The 21,979-nt window shown below is 44.6% G+C and overlaps 1 long non-coding RNA gene and 1 pseudogene across 2 annotated transcripts in view; one reads left to right on the top strand and one right to left on the bottom strand.

The window, feature by feature from the left end:
• Positions 1-5,684: 5,684 nt before the first annotated feature.
• LOC100739256 (large ribosomal subunit protein eL30 pseudogene) lies at positions 5,685-9,470 on the bottom strand (annotated as a pseudogene).
• An 11,976-nt stretch (positions 9,471-21,446) lies between these two features.
• The window catches only part of LOC110262089 (uncharacterized), a 54,107-nt gene continuing 53,574 nt past the window's right edge, over positions 21,447-21,979 (top strand). For both annotated transcript variants that reach the window (XR_014812459.1, XR_014812460.1), the window contains exon 1: positions 21,447-21,561. This is a non-coding gene — a long non-coding RNA (uncharacterized LOC110262089). The remainder of the gene's footprint in view (positions 21,562-21,979) is intronic.

Genomic DNA, 21,979 nt, shown 5'->3' with positions numbered 1-21,979 from the left:
CAATGGCTTCTCATTGAATTTTTTAAAAATGTTTATTTATTTATTTTTGGCCTCACCCGAGGCATGCGGAAGTTTCCAGGCCAGGAATCAAACTTGTGCCTCTGCAGTGACCCAAGCCACAGCAGTGGAAACACTGGATGCTGCTGTGTGACCAAGGAACTCCAAAATGTGGAGTTTTGACATCCACTAAAAGAAGGAGTATTTTCCTGGGTACATGGAAAAAACATGGCCGGAAGTGAACAGGGGAAGGGTTTAAGAGATAAACCAACAACGACACTTATTCAAGCAGCCAAGAGCTTGTCCATGAGTGAGGAGTCTCCAGAAAAAGAGAGTTTACCTAAAGAAGGGTACAATGATTTAGTCCCTGAGGATAGGTGTGGGTATTCCAGTAAATGAAATTTTTGCTTATTTATTTTTGCTTTTTAGGATTGCACGTGCATTATATAGAAGTTCCCAGGCCAGGGGCTGAATCCAAGCTGCAGTTGCTCCATAGACACATCAATGCAGGATCCAAGCCATCTGCCACCCATGGCACAGCTCACAGCAACACCCGATACTTAACCCACTGAGTAAGGCCAGGGATCAAACCTGCATCCTCATGGATACTAGTTGGATTCATTTCCACTGCACCACAATGAGGACTCCAATAAATGAAATTTTTAAAAGAATCAAAGAGCCCCCCATATCCCTAGGAAGCACCCCAATGTCTTTCAAGATAGAAGGCTCTTTTCTTTTTTTCTTTTTGTCTTTTGTCTTTTTAGGGCCGCACCTGCTGCATATGGAGGTTCCCAGGCTAGGGGTCCAATCAGAGCTGAAGCTGCTGGCATACACCACAGTCACAGCTACGCAGGATCCAAGCTGTGTCTGCAGCCTGCACCACAGCTCATGGCAACACCAGATCCTTAATCCACTGAGCAAGGCCAGGGATTGAACCTGCATCCTCAAGGGTACTAGTCAGTTTCGTTAACCACCGATCCATGATGGGAACTCCGGAAGACCCTTTTTTTAAGGGCTTAAACAATTCCTAGGGAGTGGTATAGACATTAGCTGGCTCAGATCCTAAACCCAGTAACTTTAATGCAAGAAAGAATGTGCTTCAAATCTTCTAAAATTGCAGGAGTTCCCATCTTGGCACAGTAGAAACGAATCCGACAAGGGACTATGAGGTTGCCGGTTTGATCCCTGGCCTTGTTCAGTGTGTTAAGGATCCAGCGTTGCCATGAGCTATGGTGTAGGTCGAAGATGAGGCTCAGATCTGGCGTTGCTGTGGCTCTGCTGTAGGCTGGCAGCAAAAGCTCCAATTAGACCTCTAGCCTGGGAACCCCCATATGCTGCGAGTGTGGCCCTAAAAAGACAAAAGACAAAAAAATAAAATCTTCTAACATTTCAATAAGAACAGGGACAGAAGTTGATAATGTGAAAAATAGTGTTCCTGGCAAGAATTTTGAGAATACATTAATTATTATAAGTTGCTAATTTTGTGTGTTTCCTAAATAAGCTCAGTCTCTGTTGTGGAACCTGACTTCCCTCTATTGTCTATTCCATCAGATAGCACCCATGTGACAACCACTGTAGATTTCCTACTGGACTGGAGAGGCTAAGCATCCTCTGGATGTGAGTACAATAGAAAGTACAGAGGATTTAAATGAGAACAAGAGCAGGATTTCTTGTGATTTTCATTTAAAATTAACTTTTCAGATTATTGGAAGGCATTCATCCTCCATAACACACTCATTTAAAAGGCTGACTTGGAGTTCCCATTGCGGTGCAGCAGAAACGAACCCGACTAGTATCCATGAGGATCTGAGTTAGATCCCTGGCCTCACTCAGTGTGTGAAGGAGTCAGCATTGCCATGAGCTGTGGTGTAGATTGCAGAGGCGGCTCAGATCCTGCGTTACTGTGCTGTGGCTGTGGTGTAGGCTGGCAGCTATAGCTCCGAATGAACTCCTAGCCTGGGAACCTCCATATGACGAGAGTGCGGCCCTAAAAAGCAAAAACATAAAAAAAATTAAAAAAAAATAAAGGGTTGACTTTGGCTCCAATAATCCTAGTGATTTAGCCACAAAAGTATGTTTCAAATAACGAGCTGCATGTTCAATGTATCTTAGCATTACATACACATGCGTTTCTGTAGGGCATATGGTATTTTTTTTCTTTTACATATGGTATTTTAAATTAAATGTAGTCATTTTGTTATGCAAAATGTCCAATTTCAGGGGGAAAAAAACCTTGGTGGGAGATCATCTTAGTAAGCCCTTGATGGTCTTCTAGGTGCTCAGGGTAAAAAGACGTCCAGAGGAGTTCCCATTGTGGCACAGTGAGTTAAGAACCCAACTAGTATCTATAAGGATGCGGGTTGGATCCTGACCCAGATCAGTAGGTTAAGGATCTGGGGTTGCCACTAGCTGATAATGGCTCGGATCTGGCATTGCATGGCTGTGGTGTAGGTTTCAGCTGCAGCTCTGATTCAACCCCTGGCCTGGGAACTTCCATATGCTGCAGGTGCGGCCGTAAAAAGAGGAAAAAAAAAAAAAAAAAAAGATGTCCAGGCAGGTCTCTGGCCTCAAACAGCTTATACTTAACAAAGAAAAAGATGGTTAAAGAGGCAATTGAAGTAAAAGTACTAAGTGTTACCCCAGGGAACTGGAGTTGATGTAGGAGTGCGAAGAAGGCGTTTACCCCAGAATGGGCGGGTAGGGGTCACTGTCACAATCTCTAGAAAGCTGTTCTCTCTTATTTGACATTCCTTTCCCTGCATCTTCTGAAATTCAGCTCAAATGCCAGTGCTCAGAGAAGCCTTCTGGATCCCTAGGTTGGAATGTTCCCAGAGTGGGTTTTCTTACTCCCCCCTGAAGGCTATACTTGTGTGGCCTCCTCTAAGTATATTTGCATATGGATGCAATTTTTTTTTTTTTTTTTTTTTTTTTTTTGCTTTTTAGGGCTGCACTTGCAGCATATGGAGGTCCCAGGCTAGGGGTCAAAACAGAGCTGCAGCTGCCGGCCTACACCACAGCCACAGTAACGCGGGATCTGAGTCACGTCTGCAACCTACACCACAGGTCACGGCAATGTCGGAACCCCAACCCACTGAGTGAGGCCAGGGATGGAACCCACATCCTCATGGGTACTAGTCAGGTTCGTTACTGCTGAGCCACAATAGGATCTCCCCTGAGAAGGGGCAATTTAATGTCAAATCAGGGGATTGGACTCTGGGTTCAGACAGCCTGGACTGGAATCATGGTCCGCTTGCTCTCTGTGACACCTTACCGATCCCTCCTGTGCCTTGGCTTCCTCATCTGTGTGAGGATTAAGTGGGGCGGGATGAGCAGAGCACTTAGAACAGTGCGGGCATGGGGTAAGTGCTCAGGAAGAGTTCTGTTACTGCTCCATGAATGTCTTGTCTCTTTCACCTCATCGTACATTTCTCAGACGCAGATACTCTGTGGTTCATCTTTGTGTCCTACCCATGAGCCCCAACCACTCTCCACCAGCTCCAGTGTCTGAAATGATCCCTTGTACATTTCAAGTGCAAAACATAATATTGCTGTAATGGCTAAAGTTCTCCCAGGTGTCAGGTGGATCAAATTTGGGTTCTGTAGTTTCTGTCATGGCTCAGCAGTTAACAAACCTTACTAGCATCCGTGAGGAAGCAGGTTCCATCCCTGGCCTCACTCAGTGGGTTAAGGATCTGGCGTTGCCAAGAGCTGTGGTGTAGGTCAAAGACGCGGCTTGGATCCCGCCTTGCTGTGGCTGTGGTGTAGGTCAGCAGCTGCAGCTCTGATTTGACCCCTAGCCTGGGAACTTCCATGTGCCCCGGGTATGGCCCTAAAAAAATAAAAATAAAATGAAATAAATTTTATATTATCTAGGAATTTCCCAGTGGCATAGAGGGTTAAGGATCCAGCTTTGTAACTGCTGTGGTTCAGGTCACTGCTGTGGCGTGAGTTTGAACCCTTGCCTGAGAACTTCTGCATGCCATGGACATGGCCAAAAAATGATTTTATATTATCCAAATGCAACATACTTAGATTATATACTATTTCAAAGCCATTTCTTTCTTCAAACTTGCTGTAATTATAGTGATATTGTACTTCTCCATGTTATAATTCTAAAATTACCATGTGCATACAGGGGAGATTCCTTTGTACTTTGATAATAGGAGATTTTTTCCACCACTCTCAAGAGTGCACATACACAAATGCACAGTCAGCTACGTTGTTAGAATATATTGTACAGGTCAAACCGTAATTAAAATAATTATTATTTACATAGCACCGTAAATGTATCCACTACTTGAGTCATAATCACTGTAGTTAGAGACAGAAAACAGCAATTATATAATCCAGTCAACCCCAGAAATGTATGTCAGCCAGGATCCCAACAGAGAAGGTCTGAGAATGAATTTCAAGCAAAAATAACAGGCACAAGGAATCACACCCCAGTCTCAGATTCCCATTCTCTTCCCTGTACTGTGGTTTTCATTCATTCATTCACTCACTCATTCATTCATTCACTCATTCATTCAACAAACTTCTTTTCTACATTGTTTACCACGTGCCAGGCCCTTTGCTAAGGAACAAATATCTACAGGAATGAGAAAAGTTCCCTTTCTGAAAGCGTTCTTAGTTATTTAAAAAAGACAAAGATGATTACACTCAGAGTCCGCCTCCAAGGGACTTAGAATCTCATGGGAGTGACTTGTGTGTATATATAGAATACTCTAATAGAAGTATCATATGGAACAATAAAAACCTGGCAGTTACGGAACTTACTCCTTGGCAATTACAGAACTCTTACTCTGTGCTAGATGCTTTAATTTTTTATTTATTTATTTTTTAGTATTAATGTGAGGTCATTTATTTTATCTTGGCAGCAATGTGCTAGATGCTTTAGACATTATTTTATTTTACCTCCCCCAACAGCTTATTAGGTAGAAATGATTATTATTCCTTTTTTTATGGTTTTTAGGGCTGCACCTGGGGCATATGGAAGGTCCCACGAGAGGCGTCCAATCAGAGCTGCAGCTGCCAGCCTACACCACAGCCACAGCAACACTGGATCCTTAACCCACGGAGCGAGGCCAAGGATCGAACCTGCATTCTCATGGATACTACTTGGGCTCGTTTCCACTGAGCCACATTGGAAACTCCAGGAGTCATATTATTTTGAATGCAAGTTAATGCTCCTTGATCCCCATGGGTTAGTATTCCATTGTGCCTTTGTTTGGGTTTTAGTGTTAGCTTCACAGAATAAATATAGGAGAGACAAAAACAGACGAAAATATCCTAAGGAACGTGAAACAGTCACAAGGTCTTCATTTGAAGGTGTTCTTAGCCATGTTAGCTACAAACGCAGAAGGATCTCACTAGACATTTTCTGTTGTGATAAGAAATTAAAATAAACAGGCTACATTCGAATGAAGTTTTATTAGGAAAAATCCTGTCCTGCATACATGTTTGGAAATAAATGGTAGGGTTTTTTTTTCCCCCCTTCTACTTTTCTACCCATCGAGTTATTTGCTTTAGAATAAGCCTCTGTATTTAATAAGCTCCATTAGGAATACATCTGCCAAAGGGTATTAAGTCCTTGAGGGTTTATTATAAATCTTATATTTCTTGGCCACACTGACAGAAACCCAGCCCAGGAACCCCCCTCAACCCAATTCCTGAAGAACTTCACAATGTCAGTTAGTCATCCACATCAATGACTTCATCCAGTACCTGGCCGAAACTTCGCGATCATTCTGCATCAGAACTATGTCTGAGCCACATCTTGAGAGGGAAGGAATCAGGAAAATTACAGGAGGACCCAGGCGTGGACATGAACCAGCTGAAAGTTTTCCAGGAACATTTGAAACATTCTTTTTACACTTGTGACAAGTGACATGGCTTTTCTTAATGAGCACATGCAGCCAAAAATCCCAGTTCATACGCTGGAAGGAAAACAGTCCCGCAAACAGGCTGCATGGCTCTAAGAAATGTTACCAGACCCAGATGCTAAGAGCTGGCTTCTAAACACCCTGTTCTCAGACCACCTGGGTGTGATGTCCAGGCCTCACCCTCACCTCTAGAAAAATCTCAGGGCCACCACTCAGGGTGGCTTGTCAGCCACCAAGAGCAAGCAACACCGTTAGCTTGAAGGGAAATGCAACGCGAAGGCTTCTAGCAGAGGAACTATATAAAGAATAATATTTTCCACATGGCTGTATTAAAAAAAAGCTCATTTAAAAAAAAAAAAACTTACAACTGTTATGGGAAATTCCAAGGTAAATGTACTTAAAATCTGGTAAATATTTTGCTGGGAAATTCACACTTTAAAGAAACGATCTTTGAGACTCCTGGGGATAGAGGGCATTCACCTGACATTTTCAAATCAAAACGGCTGCTCTAAAAACATATACCTTCCAAGGAAACAGAAGGGAGCCCTCCTTCCTGTGCTGGGGACATTTACTGCACACTCACAGTCCCTTGCCTAGACGTCAGATGCCAGCTGGCTCGAGCCCTATTCCTATTGGCCAGAGGAGAAAACTGTTTTGCTTTGTTTTGTTTTTCAGATTGTGATGGTCTCATCTGTTCCTTCTTTTTCCTATTCTACCGGGATTTTGTTTACAAGGGTCCCAGAAACCACAGGGACCGTGGATCTCCTTCTTGGCAGGGTCTGCACCCTAAGGGGCCAAAGGCGGGGTGTTCAGAACAGCCGCCCGTCCTCACCAGTGACTCAGGCTCAGGAACTGCCGCTCAGACTGGAAAGGATCCGGCCTTGTCTAAGAAGCTGCAGAAACACACATGCAGCATTTCCACATGCACATTCTCCCTCATCACACAGAAGGTCTCTGTTTTGCAGGAGGCTCTCCAGTGGCTCCATCAGCCACCATTCTGCCGGTTCATTCTGATCTTCTCCTTTCCTCCCTAGGCTGCAGAAAGTCAAGGTCAGAGCAGCCTTACCAGTCCCCCCAAACCATTATTTTTTGGCAAGATGCTTTGATAGTGGAACGAATGCCTGCCAAAGGCAATCTGGAGCCCTTACCTAGACACCCACACATTTGAGAGCACACCTATGACTTTCCAAAATAGAAGCCAGGGGAGTTCCCATTGTGGCACAGCGGAAACAAATCTGACTAGGAACCATGAGGTTGAGGGTTCAATCCCTGGCCTTGCTCAGTGGGTCAAGGATCCAGCGTTGCTGTGAGCTGTGGTGTAGGTCGCAGATGTGGCTGGGATCCTGCATTGCTGTGGCTGTGGTGTAGGACAGCAGCTGTAGCTCTGATTCAACCCCTAGCCTGGGAACCTCCATGTGCCACTGGTGTGGTCATAAAGAGAAGGAAAAAAAAAAAAAAATAGAGGAGCCAGGGAGTTCCTGTAGTATCTCAGTGATAACGAACCCGACAGGTATCCATGAGGATTCTAGTTCCATCCCTGGCCTCGATCAGTGGGTTAAGGATCTGTCATTGCTGTGAGCTGTGGTGTAGACGGCAAACTCAGCTTGGATCCCCCATTGCTGTGGCTGTGGCTGTGGCGTAGGCCAGCAGTTGCAGCGCCAACTGGACTCCTGGCCTGGGAACTCCCACATGCCACAGTGGTGGCCCTAAAAAGCAAAAAAAAAAAAAAAAAAAAAAAGTCAACCACTTATTTTAAAACATTTGTGTTATAATCTCAGTTTTGTTGGGTTTTATTTGTTTGTTTGTTTTTGCCTTGCCAACATGTGGAAATTCCCGGAACAGGGATCGAACCCGTGCTGTAGCAATGACCCAAGCTGCTACAGACAACGCTGGATCCTTAGCCTGTTGCACCCCAAGGGAATTCCAATATTCTGATTATTTTTTAAAACAACTATAATTAATTGCAAATTCTGCTTCTCTTCTATTTCCCTTGTCTCCCCTCCCCCCCACCCTGCGATTTAATATTCTCATGCTCGTGTACATTTTTGTCCTTTTATAATCATGATTTATATTCATAAACAAAATATAGTACAGTTCTACAAATTTTAGAAGTTTATAACATAGTATTATCTTAAATCACAGTATCATGGTGTTTGTTTTTATTTCCAGTTTTGGTTTTTTTACTCAAAATTGTGTTTTTGAAAATTATCCATTTTGATGCAGGCAGCTCAAGGTCAGTCATTTTAACTGCTGAAAGCTGCTCCACATTGTGAACATCTCACAGTGCCCGTATTTAATTTCCTATTGATGGGAGTTCCCGTTGTGGCTCAGTGGTTAACGAGCCTGACTAGTACCCATGAGGACGCAGGTTCCATCCCTGGCCCCACTCAGTGGGTTAAGGATCTGGCGTTGCCATAAGCTGTGGTGTAGGTCACAGACACGGCTCTGATCTGGTGTTCCTGTGGCTGTGACATAGGCCGGCAGCTACAGCTCCGATTAGACCCCTAGCCTGGGAACCTCCATATGCCAGGGGGTGCAGCTCTAAAAAGACCAAAAAATAAAAATAAATAAAAATAAAACTTCCTTATTGGTGGATATGTCAATTGTTTTTGTTTCTTCACAGTCACAGACAGTACTGGAATAAACATTGTTTGTCCCCTGGAACCCATGTGCAAAAATTTCACTGGGGTGTGTACCCAGAAGAATTACTGCGTGTGAGGGTAGGAATATTTTTAGCCTTGATATAAACTGCCAAATTGCTCTCTAAACCAGTCATATTTATTTGCACACTCCCCAGCCTTTCATAAGCAGTTCCACTAGTCCACAGCCCAGCTAATATGTGTTATTCCCAGATATCTCAGTTTTGCTACTCTTTTTTTTTTTTTTTGTCTTTTTGCCATTTTCTTGGGTCGCTCCCGCGGCATATGGAGGTTCCCAGGCTAGGGGTTGAATCGGAGCTGCAGCCACTGGCCTACGCCAGAGCCACAGCAACGCGGGATCCCAGCCACGTCTGCAACCTATACCCCCAGCTCACAGCAACACAGGATCATTAACCCACTGAGCAAGGGCAGGGACCGAACCCGCAACCTCATGGTTCCTAGTCGGATTCCTTAACCACTGCGCCATAATGGGAACTCCCAGTTTTGCTAATCTTTAAAAATAAAATAAAATAAGATAAAATAAAATAAAATAACAAGCCCTGGCTGGTTTTATTAAAGACAAATTGTGCATGATTTCCTCTTGACCAGTCTGTCCTGGCATGCTTCTGATATCAGAATCACCTGGATCAATGGTAGCCACTGTGCATGCTGTGTAGTATTTTCCACATGCTGTGCCCAATTCAATATTATTGGCATCGCAGTGATGGACACCAGTTTTGGCCAACTCGCCATAATTCTATTTCTGTAATTCTATTTCAGATTTCCTCAGGGCTGGGCAGTTGTTGGCAAGGATGATCAGTTTCGCTTTGCCTTGTCGGATCATTTTCAGAGTCTGCTTGTACCCCAGCACCTACTTTCCATTTTTCATAATGAGCTGGAGCCAACAATTGATTGCCTCCAGCAAATTTTTTGTCTTCTTTTCGGCCACCATCTTCCTGCTTTAGGTGCGGGACACCCCCAACCAAAAGCAGACGTCAAGATGGCCAGGGAGCCAGAAAGGTAGGAGTCCCCACAATGCCAAGCTCTTTGCAATGGACAGTTTTGCTAATCTTCCATGCATTAAACGATATCTTATGACTGTGTTGTTTGCATCTCCCTTGTTATAAATGACATTGAGGAATTCCCATCGTGGCTCAGTGGTTAACAAATCCGACTAGGAACCATGAGGTTGTGGGTTTGATCCCTGGCCTCGCTCAGTGGGTTAAGGATCCGGAGTTGCCCTGAGCTGTGGTGTAGGTCGCAGATGCACCTTGGATCCCATGTTGCTGTGGCTCTGGCGTAGGCCGGTGGCTATAGCTCTGATTCAACCCCTAGCCTGGGAACCTCCATATGCCGCGGGAGTGGCCCCCAAAATGGCAAGAAAGGACAAAAAAAATAAAATAAAATAAATGATATTGAAAATCTTGGCGTTTCTGTCTTGGCGCTGGGGAAACAAATCAAGTAGGAACCATGAGGTTGCAGGTTCATTCCTTGGCCTTGCTCAGTGGGTTAAGGATCTGGCGTTGCTGCAAGCTGCAGTGTAGGTCGAAGATGCAGCTGGGATCCCATGTTGCTGTGGCTCTGGCACAGGCCAGCAGCTACAGCTCTGATTCGACCCCTAGCCTGGGAAGCTCCATGTGCCTCAGGTGTGGCCCTAAAAAGACAAAAAGACAGAAAAAAAAAAAAAGAAAGAAAGAAAATCTCTTCGTGTTTATTGACTATTCAGCTTTCTTTTTCTCTCTTTTGCTCCTTTTTCTATTGGGTTCTCTGTCTTTTTCTTTTCTTTTCTTTTTTCTTTTTTTCAGGGCTGCATCTGTGGCATATGGAAGTTCCCAGGCCAGGGGTCTAATCGGAGCCACACCCTCCAGCCTATACCACAGCCACAGCAATGCCAGATCCCTAACTCACTGACTGAGGCCAGGGATTGAACCTGCATCCTCATGGATACTAGCTAAGTTTTTAACCCACTGGGCCACAATGGGAACTCTGTCTTTTTCTTGTTGATTAGGAAGTTTCCTGCATATTCCAGATACTGATCTTTTTGGGTTATGTGCATTGCAAGTACCTTCTCCCAGCCTATGGTAGGCATTGTCATTGTTTGGTGACATCTTTTGTTCTTTTATTATTCTTTGCCTCTGTGGGTCCATAGGCTCCAAGTTCTCTAGGATGAGGCACCCCATCCAGAGGACTATCTTGTCCTCTTCTTCTACCCAGTGCCTAGACCAGGGACTGGCATCTAGCAGATTTTCAGTAAATATTTGGTAAATGAATGAAGAAATAAATTCATGGATAAATGGCTTGTGCATTTCATATCTTAATACATCCTTCCCAAACCTGTACTTACAAATATATATATATTTTTTTTTTAAATTTTTTTTGTCATTTGTCTTTTCAAACCACACCCAGAGGTTCCCAGGCTCGGGTTTGAATTGGAGCTACAGCCACAGTAGCACCAGATCCGAGCCATGTCTGCAACCTGCACCACAGCTCACGGCAACGCTGGATCCTTAACCCACTGAGCAAGGCCAGGGATCAAACCTGCAACCTCATGGTTCCCAGTCAAATTCATTTCCACTGCACCACAACGGGAACTCCATACAAAGATATTTTTTAATATTTTCCCCAAAACAGTTTTTGTCTTTGTTGTTGTTGTTCTTTTTTTACGGCGGCACCCTCAGCATATGGAAGTTCTCAGACTAGGGGGTCAAATTTGAGGTGCAGCTGCCAGCCTACACCACAGCCACAGCAACTCCATATCCAAGCCACGTCTGTGACCTACACTGCAGGTCACAGCAATGCCAGATCCTTAACCCACTGAGCAAGGCCAGGGATGGAACCAGCATCCTCATGGATCCTCGTCGGGTTCTTTACCACTGAGCCATATTGGGAACTTCTGTTTTTGTCTTTAACCTACCGAGAACTGACATTGAATATGGGGTGAAATAGGAATCTACTTCCCCTCTCTCACCTCAGTGATTGAAAAGTTCCTGACCCTTGTTTTCCACTGTGTGAGTTTTACACATCATATGTGGAAAAGAGAGTTAAATTGCCTTCTGTTTCAGATTCCATTACTGGTTCCCAGCACTACAACTTTAAAGGAAGTCTGTTTCAGAAGGCTCCCTCCGGGAGTTCCCGACGTAGTGCAGTGGTTAACGAATCCGACTAGGAACCATGAGGTTGCAGGTTCGATCCCTAGCCTTGCTCAGTGGGATAAGGATCCAGCGTTGCCGTGAGCTGTGGCATAGGTTGCAGACGCGGCTTGGATCCCGCGTTGCTGTGGCTCTGGCGTAGGCCGGTGGCTACGGCTCCGATTAGACCCCTAGCCTGGGAACTGCCATATGCTGCAGGAGTGGCCCAAGAAATGGCAAAAAGACACAGAAGGCTCCCTCCTAGTGGAACACAACTGAGTTCTCCAGCAACATGGCACAAACTTTCCATATTTTCATCAGACCGATGGTGGGTTGTTGAGTCCAATAATCTCCTGCTCTGCTTCCAAAGTCATAAAGACAGAAACATCTATGCCTGGCATAGAGTAGTCACCTATTACACGATGATTATTTCTCAATAACTAGTATTTGGGAGCGTCTGCAGGTTGCCAACCTATGACAGAGACAGAGCTAATCACACAAGTTCCCAGTCTTTAAGCACAAGGCAAGATTTCCCTTTTGGAGTTCCCTTCGTGGTTCAGCGGTTAACGAACCCAACTAGGATCCATGAGGATGCGGGTTTGATCCCTGGCCTTGCTCAGTGGGTTAAGGAACCAGTGTTACTGTGAGCTGTGGTGTAGGTCTCAGACTTGGCTCAGATCCCACGTTGCTGTGGCTATGGTATAGGCAGGCAGCTGAAGTTCCCATTGGACCCCTAGCCTGGGAACTTCCATATGCCTCGGGTGCGGCCATAAAAAGCAAAAAAAAAAAAAAAAAAAAAAAAAAAGGGTTTCCCTTTCCAGGCATCCTTCATCCCTGAAATTAGAAACGGCCATATGACTTACCTTGGCCAATGAAACGTAAACAAGGGTAATATGTTACACTTCTGAGAGTCCTGTCGTGGCTCAGCAGTAACAAACCTGACTAGGATCCATGAGGACACAAGTTGGATCCCTGGCCTCGCTCAGTGGGTTAAGGATCCTGTGTTGCTGTGAGCTGTGGTGTAGGTCTCAGACACAGCTCAGATCCCATGTTGCTGTGGCTGTGGTGTAGGCTGGCCACTGTAGCTCCAATTGGACCCCTAGCCTGGAAACGTCCACATGCCTTGGGTGCAGACCTAAAAAGACAAAAAGAAGTTACACTTCCAAAAAGATAAATTTTAAAGTCAGCTCTCCTTTCCTTCCCCTGAGACCTTCAATTATGTGTCAGGGTGATGCCTCCATGATCCTGACTTGTGGGATGACTGACCCACATTAGACATTTGGCTTAAATGCTTGGTGATGTTAAGCTATGTTATAATACGTTGTGCTTGCTTATTTTAAGCCACTGGGGCTGCTTATTCCCACAGCATGACACAGTCTACCTTAACTGATACTCCACTAAAACCAACTCAACATTGCTAAAAACAAATAATATCTTACCACCAAAAAGTTCTCCCCAGGTTTCATTCAGCTTGAGCAGTTTTTTGTTGTTGTTGTTTCTTTTTTTTTTTTTTAGAAATAAATTTTTATTGGAACAAAACCACGCTCATTCTTGTATCGCCTGTGGCTATTTCTTGCTGTAGTGGCAGAGCTGAGCAGGTATAACAGACTGCATGAACCAAAGGCTAAGGTATTTACTACATAGTCCTTTAAAGCAAGGGCTGATACCCTTGCGTTAAGGCTGATACCTCATGGTATAGTATTACTAGAGCAATGCTCTAGTCTAAACATACCTCTCAGAGTATCTCTGCAAAATACTTCCTTCCCAATTTAATTGTCTATACATGTATTGAATGTTTTATGTAGTTCTGTCATGAGACTTGCTGATTTCTTTTCTTTTTTGTCTTTTTTAGGGCCGAACTCGCGGCTTATGGAAGTTCCCAGGCTAAGGGTCGAATTGGAGCTACAGCTGCCCGCCTATGCCACAGCCGGAGCAATACCAGATCCAAGCCTCGTCTGCGACCTACGCCACAGCTCACGGTAATGCTGGATCCTTAGCCCACTGAGTGAGGCCAGGGATCAAACCCACATCCTCATGGATCTGAGTTGGGTTTGTTACTGCTGAGCCACAACGGGAACTCCGATATTTGCTGATTTCAGTATTTACAATATTCCTGTCAATATCCAGACCTCTCATTTTCTTGATCTCTTCACCTGTAATGACTGTGTCTCCGTCTTACTTCAGTCACTCACTGCCAGGGCCATCTGTAGATTCTGTCATGTCATACTTTTTCTTTTTTTTTGCTTTTTAGGGCTGCACCTGAGGCACGTGGAAGTTCCCAGGCTAGGGGTTGAATTGGAGCTATAGCTGCCAGCGCATGCCACAACAATGCAGGATCCAAGCCACGTTTGCAGACTACACCACAGCTCATGGCAATGCTGGATCCCTGACGCACTGGGAGGCCAGGGTTCAAACCCACATCATCATGGATACTCATCGGATTCATTTCCACTGCACCATGATGGGAACTCCCTTGTACTCTTTTTGTTATGCATCCTTCCATAGTCTCAGTCAAGCATCTCGGTCTCCAGCCACCATTCTACAGTTTCAGTTCATGCCTTCCCTCTTTCAGACCTCCATTGTTCTGGATCCTCAGGCCAAATACCTTGGAATCATCCTTGCCACCATTCCTTGTGGCAAAGGAGAGGAAATTGTAAAGAAGAACAAAGCCCGATAGCCAAGAGGTGGGGTGATATGAATTCAGGGAAAAGCAATTATAGGATTTTCCAGTATAGGCTCATCAGTGAGCTTGCTAAGAGCAAAGTTTGGGGAGGGTGGGAAACAAATCCTGATTAAAGCACTGTAAGGAAACAATGCAGTATTTCCCCAGCAGTTTACTGGAATGTGAATATTCAGAAGACATTCATTAACCAAATGATTGGGCTAATCTGCTCCTGGAGCCATTTTGGAAACGCTTGGAGCTTTCGCCTTGAAAGTGGGACCCATGAGTTGATAGTCTCTTGGACGCTGAAGGTCTTTTAGAGTTTTGCATTCGGAAACTTATTCAGGCAGAAACTGGCACTCTGTATCTTGATGGGTCAGTTAAGAGGCTACTGAAATCGTCCAGCTATAAGCTAATGAGGTACAAAAATGGGAGGTGGGGGCCCAGAAATGACACTGGGAATCAAAAGGAGAGACCCTTGTGAAATGTGCCTCAGAATTAATCAGATTTGGGACTGACTACATGTGGGTGAGAAGAGAGAAGAGCAAGCCAAAGACAGCCAGGGGTGGAGTTCCCATGTGGCACAGTGGGTTAAGGATCAGGCATTGTCACTGCAGCGGCTCAAGTCACTGCTGTGGCACAGGTTCGATCCCTGGCCTGGGAACTTTCATATGTCCAGATACAGCCAAAAAATAAATAAATAAAATAAAAGACAGCCAGGGCTGTTTGGCCCTGGCTCCCTGGGAATCCTCAAAGTGGGAAGAGACACTGTTCCTCAGAACTAGTTTAAGGGGGAGATGATGGCTTTGGTCTCCAATATTTTGTTGTTGTTTTGTTTTGTTTTGTTTTTGTCTTTCTACCATTTCTAGGGCCACTCCCGTGGCATATGGAGGTTCCCAGACTAGGAGTCGAATCGGATCTGTAGCCACCGGCCTACACCAGAGCCACAGCAACTCGGGATCTGCAAACCACACCACGGCTCACAGCAACACCAGATCCTTAACCCACTGAGCAAGGCCAGGGATCGAACCCGCAGCCTCATGGTTCCTAGTCAGATTCCTTAACCACTGCGCCACAACTGAAACTCCTGGTCTCCAATATTTTGAATTGATAGAGCTGGACGACAGTCTGGAAAAGGTGGCAACTGGAAAATGGCCATGGCACTAGAAAGAGTAATTGAAGCTGCAGTTTAGAGAGCTGTGTAGAAATGCAAAGTCGAAGCCCTAAAACATGATGAGATAATAAAAATCCTTCCTTTTATTGGGAGCTTACTCTCAGCCAAGAACTACCTTGAATGTTGTAAATATTCCTTTTCCCGTCCTAACACTGCATTGTAAGTCATTAGTAGGCAGGTTTGGTCTGTATTACAGACCAGAAAGCTAAGATTCAGGGAAGTTCCCTTGTGGCTTAGGTCGCTGCTGTGGTTCTGGTTGGATTCCTGTGCTGCAGGCGCAGCCACACACATAAATAATAATAATTTTAAAATAATATTTTTAAAATAATTTTATTATTATTATTATTTGTCTTTTTAGGGCCGCACTCGTGGCATATGCAGGTTCCCAGGTCTAATCGGACCTGTTGCTGCCAGCCTACGCCAGAGCCACAGCAATGAAAAAATAATAATAATAATAATAATAAAAATGTAACCAAGATCAGGAAAAATTGTTGGACTTCCCAGAGGAGGTTAAACTACGTTGTTCTGAAAGGCAGAGGGCGATATGACAGGCTTGTCTTGGACGTCAGGGTTTGAGCTTGGAGCCTCCTAACCCTGGGTTTCTAACAGGTGAAGTGTTCCTGGATGCCAACCTCCCAGCTCCTCTGCGAATCTGCAGTGGAGTATGGGATTCAAGTCAGACACTTTAGGTCATAAAGCACAGTTCTGCAGTTCTTGTGAGACCATGGATGTGACAACCTGTCTGAGGCTCTGTGTCCCTTTCTGTGAAATGCAATAACACCATTCCCTTGCTTGGGCTGGTGGTAGCACAGGTACAGTACGGCGGGTCACAAATCCGCAAGCATGCACTGCTTTTAGCATTTCTTCCATCTCCTGCTTAGGAATTTTCCACTGGATCGCTGTAGCCTAGGAATATCTCTTCCCTCACTCGCTCCATCTGCTTCTGTCCTGAGGTGTAATCCAGGGTGACCCCAGACCTGTGGCCAGGCATAGAGGTGGGATGGGATCATGGAAGTCCATTTAATGGCCCTGCTACTGAGAGCTGGGCTTAAAACTGGCATCTGGGCATCTGCCTCCCTTTCCACAGGGAGGGGCCTAATGATGTGCCTTTGGGTACAGGCAGGGAAAAAGTGAGGTTTACATATGTTTCTGTAGGATTCCAGACTCTAGCACAGGAGGTTTGGGGTGGGAGTGGGGGTACAGCAAGAAGATGGAAAACCAAGAGTTCCCATTGTGGCTCAGTGGTTAAGAACCCAAATAGTATCCATGAGGATGCAGGTTTGATCCGTGGCCTTGCTCCATGGGTTAAGTATCCGGGATTGCTGTGGCTGTGGTGTAGGCCAGCAGCTGCAGCTCCAATTTGAGCCCCAGCCTGGGAACCTCCATATGCTGCAGGTGAGGCCCTGGAAAAAAAAAAAAAAAAAAAAAAAAAAAGAAGATGGAAAGCCAGAATAAAATAGGGATCACAGCAACAGCTCAACCATTATTTCCTTAAGCTGGGCTCTTGGCTTCCCCATTCTATGCTTAAATTGCATTTATTTTTTCAGAAAATTTTTCTGTATTTGAAGTGTGTGTCTAGTTCATCCTCCTCAGGGCAGATCCCCGCTGTGCTCCAAGGAGAATTCCCGTCAGACTGACAGTCTGACTTCCAGGAGCTCTGGGAGGAATATCTGATAGGGAGAAAACTGATAGGGAGTTAGACGGGCAGGGCTTATCTCAATAAACAGAATTCGAATTCTTCGAAAACAGAAGTGTTTGGAAATCAAACTGATAGCCAGCAAGAGAAGATAAAAGAAGTCCTCTCCTTTCCTGGAAGAAAGTTTTTTTTTTTTTTTTTTTGGTCTTTTGTCTTTTAGGGCCACACCCACAGCATATGGAGGTCCCCAGGCTAAGGGTCCAATTGGAGCTACAGCTGCCAGCCTATGCCACAGCCACAGCAACACCAGATCCAAGCCACATCTGACACCTACACCACAGATCACAGCAATGCCAGATCCTTAACCCACTGAATAAGGCCAGGGATGGAACCCGAGTCCTCATGGATACTAACCAGGTTCGTTAACCAGTGGGAACTCCAAGAAATGTTTTTCGATTGCTAAAACTCTTTATGAGGAAAAAATATAGGCTGTGGGAAATTAGAAAAATTAAATATGGTATCAAATTAAGCTTCTCATTACTGCATAATCAGACATTGGTATCATCCTTGCCATGCCTTAACCAGAATGGTAAGATTCAAATTCATAATCTGACAAGTGTCAGTACACCACTGTAGCTAAATCTACTGGCTTTGGATTCAGAAATCCAGGCTTGTAATTCTAGCTCCCCCTAGCTGTGTGACTGTGGGCAAGTTACTTAACCTCTCTGAGACTCCCGTCTCCACTGTATAAAAGGAATAGTGAATAACGGTTAAGTACCAATGCCTAGGATTGTTGTGAGGCTTAAACAATATAATGTGGGCAGGGTGCCATAGTAATATGAACAGAATCAATCATTATCATTAAGAAGACAAAAATATCTAAAATTATGTTTAGTATATTTTGAGGCTATTTAAATACAATGATGATGTGCTAATTTAAAAAACCTGATTATCTGTATTTGACACAGGTTTACCGAGTGAATCAAGAGAATGAAATCAGCTCGGATTCTGGTCTCTCCCATCTTCTCTACAGCACAGCTTTCAAACCTTAGGAAGCTCCCATCGTGGCTCAGGGGTAACCAATCCAATTAGTCTCCACTGGGACTCAGGTTCGATCTCTGGCCTCGCTCAGTGAGTTAAAAGGATCCGGCGTTGCAGTGAGCTGGATTGTAGGTCAAAGATGAGGCTCAGATCCCTCATCGCTGTGGCTGTGGTGTAGGACGGTAACTACAGCTCTGATTCGACCCCTAGCCTGGGGAAGTTGCCAGCAGGTGCGGCCCCCGAAAGACAAACAGAAAAACCCATAGCTTTTTGAACAACGCTCATGTGGCTAAAAAGAGTTAATAAAGATTTCCAAGAATCTTCCTTTACTACCTAAGAAAAGCTTAAGTTCTGGAAGAATCTGATTCATTTACCCCAAATACAAAGGCTGAACTAACAATCAGCCCACATTTTCTTTTGATAAGTGGCATAAATTTTATTTTTAAGTGCATTAAACTAAAATTTAGACTACATTTGAAAGGATCTTATCAAAAGAAACCACATGTAATGACAATTAGTAAACGTTTATAATTCAAATTTTTAACTTATAACATTGTAGTTAGCATTTGCCTCTTTATTTACACCACGGATCTAACTTCTCTTGTCAGCAATTCCCTCCGCTGTAACAAATAGGCACAAAAATAGAAACATGTTTGAGAGGTTTGAGAGTTTTTACTTCTTTGCTTTTCCAAATTTATTGCCTTGTAAGAAACTTATTTAAATAATGGGTTTTAAATAGTCTTTTAAAGAGGGCATCTGTATGCTCTTCTTTATTTTATAAGGTAGATATGTATTTTAAGAAATTCATTTTATGAAAAATATTTACCTTGCTTTTAAGCTTATTTCTAGTTCTTTATGTTTGCATAAACATAAACTTTTAATTATTTATGTTTTTGTTTTTGGGTTTTGTTTTTCTTTTTAGGGCCTCAGGTGTGGCATATGGAAGTTCCCAGGCTAGGGGTTGAATTGGAGCTGCAGCTGCCGGCCTACACCCAGCTACGGCAACACAGGATCTGAACCTTGTCTGTGACCTACACCACAGTTTATGGCAATGCCAGATCCTTAACCCACTGAGCAAGACCAGGGATCGAAACTGCATCATGGATACTAGTCAGGTTGGTAATGCAGTGAACCACAATGGGAACTCCCTGTTTTTAAGTTTTTCATTTTATTTTCAATAGGAAAGAAAGTTTTAGAAAAGCAAAGGTTATAAAACAGACACGGTCCCCACCCTCATGAAACTAAGGTTCAGGAGAGTAGACAGACATTGAAGAGGTCATCACAACTGTGATGATCTTTAGAAAAAGTGACGTGCAAAGAGACTGGGGTAGGAAGAGGTCAGTCAACAATTTGGGGGCATTGGGGAAGGAAGCCTGTGCTGGGCCCCTTGGGTTAAAGCAGTGAAAAGTAGGAAGAGGAGATCACTGATACAGAAAACAGCCTCTGTACAGCCTAAAGACAAGAGTGTGCTGAGTGGGGTTTAAATAAAAATTAAAAAAAAAAAATACAGTATGGTCCCAAAATGAGGTTTAGAGGGATAGGCTGGGAGACAGGGGCTGGCTCATCAGAGCCTTATGGACATGGTATGGATTTGGACTTGTTTCTAAGAGCATTGGAAAGTCATTGAGAAGTTGTATACAAGAGAGGGGCATGACCATATTTTGTATTTTTCTTTCTTCCTTCCTCCCTCCTTCCTTCCTTGTCTTCCTTCCTTCCTTCCTTCCTTCCTTCCTTTCTTTCTTTCTTTTGCCTCGCCCCTGGCCTGGGCAAGTTTCCTGGCCAGGGATCAAACCCATGCAGCAGTTGTGACCTGCAGCACAGCAGGGGCAATGCCTAATCCTTAACCCGATGCACCATGCAAGAACTCCCCATGTTTTGTATTTTTAAAAGGTAACTCAGGTGGAGAAGGGGAATAAAGGAGCCAGAGCAGAAGCAGGGAAATGAAGTGATTAGTTTAGCAGACCAGCAGACAGATCGTTTTGGCTTGTCCCAAAAACTATAGTTTTGACGGTAGGAAACAGAGAGAGATGGTCTGAAACTAGGTGAAGTCTGGTTGAAGGCTGAGATTTAGGAGTCCTTGGCATTTAAAAGAAATTTTAAGTGCTGGGAGTTGATGAGATGCCCAGCAAATATATATGGACGAGAAGATCAACAGTCCTTGAACACAATCTGGAAAAACTTCAGCACATAATGACTGAGGAGATGGAGATGCTGGGAAGAGGAGAGTGTGGTATCACAGAAACAAGGGAAGAGACATGTCTTAGGGGAGGGCAATGGACAACGTTAAACACTTCTGAGCTATCAAATAAGAAAAAGAATAGCAAATATCTTCTGTACCTGCCAACATGGAACAGAGGCCACAGGAAGCCTTAAGGAGTATAGATGGCATGCACTGAGTAGGCACAGAATGTTAAAAGATGTTGGTTTTTCACACAGTGGACACAGGGAACCATTGCCATTTCAGGGCAAGGGGTATGATTACTGCTGTGCCTAAAATGTATTAACCCAGTAACAAAGTCTAGATCACAAAGACACAGACTGGGAGTAGGGAGGGTAGTTAAAAGGCTACAGCAAGCAAGATGACAACAAGCTCCTGAATTAGAGGGAGATTGAAGCAAAATTAGATAATAAATGAGAGGTTGTATCAGTCAGTGACCTTTCAGTTGCAAGTGAAGAAAACAACTCATTGAGGCTGAAATAATAACAGGGATTTAGGAGCCATATAGGCAAAAATTTTACTGACCCTTCCAAGTTGGTCCCCAGCAAGGTCCTCCTGCCCAGTGTCACTTGTACCAATAACATGAGACCGAATTCAGTTCAGAAGCAAAGGAAGTTTTTTGCTTTTGTTTTGCTTTGCTTTGCTTTTTAGGGCCACACCTGCGGCATATGGAGGTTCCCAGGCTAGGGCCGAAGTGGCTGCCGGCCTACACCACAGCCACAGCAATACCGGATCCCAGCCGCATCTGCAACCTACACCACAGCTCACAGCAACGCGGGATCCCTGACCCACTGATTGAGGCCAGGGATGGAACCTGCATCTTCATGGTTACTAATTGGATTCATTTGTGCTGCACCACAAAGGGAGCTCCAGGAAGGTTTATTCTTGGATGAAAGCGAGAAGAGCTTTGGGATCCGTCTCTGCAAGCTCCGCCCCACACGCTGTGGGCGGGGCGGCTTTATAAGGATCTCGGGTGGGGGTGGGGGTGGGGGTGGAGTTCTCGCGGGGCTTCCGCTCCAGATCACGGGGTCCTGCGCAGCTTCTGCGCATGGCCCGCCTCCGCCATCTTGAATGGAGGTGTTGGCACCCGGAATTCCAGTTTGAAGTAATAGGTGTGAGGCCTCTGCATGCGGAACACCGTGTGAGCAAGTGAAATTAGATTAAGCCCAGAGAGAAAGAAAAAGGTTAGACTTTATTTTGCTACCCAGGTTCTGTTTTTATTTCCGGGGAATTGTTAGCAGGCTTTGCCGGTGACCAGTCCCTCCTGTCTTTTGTCCTGCTCCTCCGTTCTTGAGGGGCATAAGTCTGTTGTCTGAATCGGCTTCTTCCTGATTTGGGGCATTGTCATAAGCCCTGGTGGAGGAGCACAGCTTCTCCCCAGCTGCCTTTAGAAGCGTTTCTTGGAGTTCCCGTTGTGGCTCAGTAGTAGTAAGCCCAGCTACTATCCATGAGGACACAGGTTCAATCCCTGGCCCCACTCAGTGAGTTAAGGATCCAGCGTTTCCGTGAGCTGTGGAGTAGGTCGCAGATGCAGCTCGAATCTGGTGTTGCTGTGGCTGTGGTGTCCTGCTGCAATTCGACCCCTAGCCTGGGAACTTACAT

The sequence above is a fragment of the Sus scrofa genome, chromosome 8 (assembly GCF_054392235.1).
Source record: "Sus scrofa isolate SSC_HxYL_T2T_F1_AM1 chromosome 8, Sscrofa_HxYL_maternal_Yorkshire_Landrace_v2.0, whole genome shotgun sequence".
Lineage (NCBI taxonomy): Eukaryota > Metazoa > Chordata > Mammalia > Artiodactyla > Suidae > Sus > Sus scrofa.
The sequence above is the reverse complement of the archived record's forward strand: the minus strand, read 5'-3'. Positions and strand labels throughout refer to the sequence as shown.